Consider the following 4134-nt stretch of genomic DNA (forward strand, 5'->3'; position numbering starts at 1 on the left):
GGCAGCACACAGTGTATGTGCACACTCGCTGCCAGTGCCCAGCCTCCCGAGGCACTGAGATACCACCAGCTCTTTGTATAACACAGGCAATATATTCCTACAGGTCACCATATATTAATATGAGGCATTGCTGCATGTAAAGTAGTTCAGTAAGTGGTGACCTGATTCCTGAATAACATATTCCGTGTGCTGGCAGCCATTAGAAATGCTTGAGGCTCTAGACTTGTTTGTTTAAGCCATTTTATGTGAGAAGTGGCCAAAGTACATGGGACAGGTTGGTGACCTGTGGCCAGGAGCCCATTACACTAATTTGGTTTTCATCTCTGTCCTGGCGCCAACCTCGTGCCCTGGGGCTGCCTACAACCAGTGAAGGGTGCTCCACCTGGAGCCTCAGGCGAGCCACCAGCCCCTCAGTGGCTGCAATGGCTGCGAGGGCAGCGCGCTTCTGTGGGTACCAGCTCCCTGACCCCCGGCTCCACGGAAAAAAAAAAAACAAAACACTGCTGGGGATGGTTTGGGTAACACCGGTTCTCARGGCTGGGAGATGACTGCAAGGGAGCTCTCAGGAAACTCGGTGGCAGTCCCTGAGGCTGCGGGATGGGCGGAGAGGGGAATGTCTCCGCCCGGGGCAGAGCGCCGCTGCCACTCTTTCGCCCCGGCACCCGGCGCTGCCCGCCCCACCTGTCTCGCCGCCGAGCCCGGGAAGGGGTTAAATGCCCGGGGCGGCTGATGTCAGTTCCTGCGCTCCTCGGGAGGGCCGGCTCTGATATTTGAGCCGGGCTCTCCCGCCCGGAGGAAACCGGGGAGGGAATGGCAAAGTGCTGAATGGGACGGGAGCCGTGCCGGGCACCTGCCTGCCGCCCGGYACCGCGCAGCCGCCCGCGGCCAGGGCCGGCCCCTCCGCGCCGCGGGCCGGGAGCCCCGGGACGCCGCCGGCCGCKGCCGCCTCAGCCCTGCCCCGCCGGGCAGAGACCCCCGCGCCGGCCAAGGTGAGAGCGGGGCCGGGCCCCGGGGGGCTGCCGGGGGCTCTGGAGGGCCGCTCTGCCCCTGCCTTACTCCCTTTCTTGTCTTTCTTCGAAGGTGACACTGAGGGGAGTGGCGGGAGCGTTCTGGGGGTGATGTTGTGTCATCTCTGTTAACTAAGGTTTGCTTTCGGGTCTGGGACTTTGGTCCTGAGGAGGCATGGAAGAAGTAAGGGGAGGAATGACCACACGAAAGGGACAATGCAGCCCAAGAAGTAAATGTGTTTAAGTTGTGCGGTCTCTTSTGCCTTCCTCGGAGGTGTGCGGGGCAAGACCTCCGCAGGTAGAATGGCACGTCTGGGAGCTCCTCTTCCTGCCTCCAGGCACCTTTGCTAGCTAAGCCACCTGCACTGGTGTAGAGGGGAAATTATTCCCCGCTCCCTCTCGCCGTAGCCCGCGACAAGCCTTTTCCTTGCTCTTTCCACAGTTTTTGTGTCATTTTCTCCCCCTACGCCCCTCCTCGCCCATGCTCTGCATATCTCAGGCGGGAAATTACTGTGTGGCTGAACAATTCCAATAGCTTCAGGGCTAAAAAGCTGAGGGGTGAGACGATTATGAAGTGGAAAGTGAGGTGGCTGAGGCCAGGGAATTGATTAATAGTATACGATTTCCCCACTGGCTTTTGCCCATCGCYTGTACTGCTGACCTCCTTGATGCTGATTCAGTAACAAAGGAAGAAATCTCCCCTTTTGTATGTTACATGCATCACATTTCTGCTGCTTCCCTTTATAGGTGGTGCCTTTTCAGACGGTAGCTGAAAGTTAGATCAGTGTTCAGCTCCGGTGTTCAGACAGAATCTGGTGTTTTTTTACTAGCAGGTGTTAAGAGCTGCTGTCCCCCTGTGCTGAGCTGAGCAGACACTTATATCTGAAATATGGAAATAGTTCACTTGTCTTCATTGTATGCACTGCATGAATAAAGCTGCAGACACTTTACTTGCTTTTGTATCTGCCCCTGAAAGTCTTCACAGTGATTGTTTCAGCTTTTCAGGTGGAAGTGTATGAAGTCTCTGAAGTGTTTTGAATTCTGGTTCTGGATCCACCTAYATCTGCAACATCAGCTGGTTGTAGCCTAAACACCCCCCCTCCAAACATTTGACATCTTGATTTAAATTTCAACTTAATCAGAACTACAACTGTATTTGGGAGTTGCAAGTAAATATGAATATATTTATTTGAAATATGGCATTTAGGGTTAGAACTTTCTCTGACATTGGTCAAAACTTACAGATAAATGCATGAGACTTCTAATTTTGACTGCATTTAGCAGGTGGTTCAGTCATTACCCCCCACTGAGTTTTGAGGACTTTTTGTCTCCCATTATCATGAGTTTGGATACTTAACACTGAAAATCAGGCTTCTCTTTAAGAAGTGGCTGTATGCATTTAAAAATGAAGTTTTGAAAAATCTCAGCTGGTTTGAASAGAGTGGTGGACTCTTGTTTTCCAAGTCCTTATAAGAGTACTGCCTCTGAAAATACCTGGCTGCCAACTTCTTCATGTGCATAAGGGAAAAACAAGAGCCAGTTTTATATAAATGTATACATATAAATTCTTGATCTGATATGAAAAGGACCAAGGGAGTGGCAGGGGATTCCAAGAAAGTGGTGAAAAAAAGATGGTTAAAACTTACAAAAAAGGACAAGTGAAATGGTAGATCCAACAGAAAGGATTTAAAGTCAATATTAAAATGAAGTTGATGTTGTGATTCACAGAGTGCAGATGAACTACGTATGTTCAGAGCAACAGGGGAGAAAGAACAATGCATTTTAACAGTAAATGAAAATGCAGATTTTTTTTTAATAAAGATGTAATGTAGAGGTAAATATTAGACATTGTGATACAGTATGTKTCTCTGAMAAAGCATAAGGTTTTTACTAGGGGRAAAAGCTATAATTGTAATYTCTAGCCTTCAGAAATCATTTGGTATGATGACACATTGGGAAGTTATTAGCTTAAGTGGAGGAGATGAGGATTAATAGAAGAATGCTAAGATAGACAAATGAAAGAAGAGAATGTGACAACACAGTGCTGAAGAGGGGGCTGTTAGATGGTAGGTATTTTACTGGTAGAATTGACTACKGACACTGGGGATTAATCTAATAACACAAAGCAAAATCGCACATTAGAAGTAGTGATAAAGTCAGCGCAAAACATGGAAGAGCACKCTTTAAAATCAAAGAGGAGGAAAAAATTCAGTTGCACAAACAGTAAGACTCCTTCTAGATACCCAGAAACAAACTGTGCCTTTTCAATATTAGTGATTCATAAAAATATTGCCTGTAATTATATGGTTATACTAATCAATCACAGGGTAACCATGGGCCTGTTCAATTTTTCAGTCACAGAATGGTTCTGGTTAGAAGGGCCCACAGTGGGTCACCTGGTCCAAAATCCGTGCTCAAACAGGGCCATCCTAGAGCACATGGCACAGGATTGTATCCATAAGGTTSTTGAATATCTCCAGTCAGGGAGATTCCACAACTTCTCTGGGCAATGTGTTTCAATGCTCAGTCACCTGCACAATCAAAAAGTTCTTCCTTACATTCAAATGAAACTTCCTGTGCATCRGTTTCTGCCCATTGCCTCTTGCCTTATTGTGTGGTACCACCATGGCCTGTAGTACGGAGAACCTTGGTCTTTTGAAGATCTGGAACAGACCTGAGCCTTATTAATCTGTTTCAGCCCAATTGTAATTACCCTYCTGCTCTCCCACATCTGGCAATTACAAAGGAAAAGTCAGCTGAGATTCTTCTGCTCCAGTTGTGTCAGCTTGTCTGTGAATGTTGACTACCAGTGCAAAATGGTTGTAAAAAAGGCAAATGCAGTCAGATGAAGCATTCCCTAGGAGAGGTGACAGTGRTAAATGCCTTTACACAAGGCATTGTTGTGGGTGCTTGCTGCCTTTCAGATGCATTTGGTCACCCATGACTATGAAGGGGAGCAAGAAGAGGAGAACCAATTCTTTACATGATGTGCACTGAAGCTGGAACAGGTGCAGAGGGAGAGCAGAGAGCATTTCTTATGAGACTAAAGGAGACCTGTATCTCTAGCCTTGCAAAATGAGGTCTTTAAGGAGAAGCTTTTGATATCTACAAATATATTGGGGTAAAT

The 4134-nt window shown here is 47.5% G+C and overlaps 1 protein-coding gene across 1 annotated transcript in view; it reads left to right on the top strand.

Annotated features, from left to right (window-relative positions):
- The first annotated feature begins 878 nt into the window (after positions 1-878).
- The window catches only part of PLEKHH1 (pleckstrin homology, MyTH4 and FERM domain containing H1), a 44278-nt gene continuing 41022 nt past the window's right edge, over positions 879-4134 (top strand). The window contains exon 1 of the mRNA XM_057367371.1: positions 879-989. The gene's annotated coding sequence lies outside the window, so the exon portion shown is untranslated. The remainder of the gene's footprint in view (positions 990-4134) is intronic.

Source organism: Malurus melanocephalus, unplaced genomic scaffold, assembly GCF_030028575.1.
Source record: "Malurus melanocephalus ecotype Western Australia unplaced genomic scaffold, MMel_1.1 scaffold_2, whole genome shotgun sequence".
Lineage (NCBI taxonomy): Eukaryota > Metazoa > Chordata > Aves > Passeriformes > Maluridae > Malurus > Malurus melanocephalus.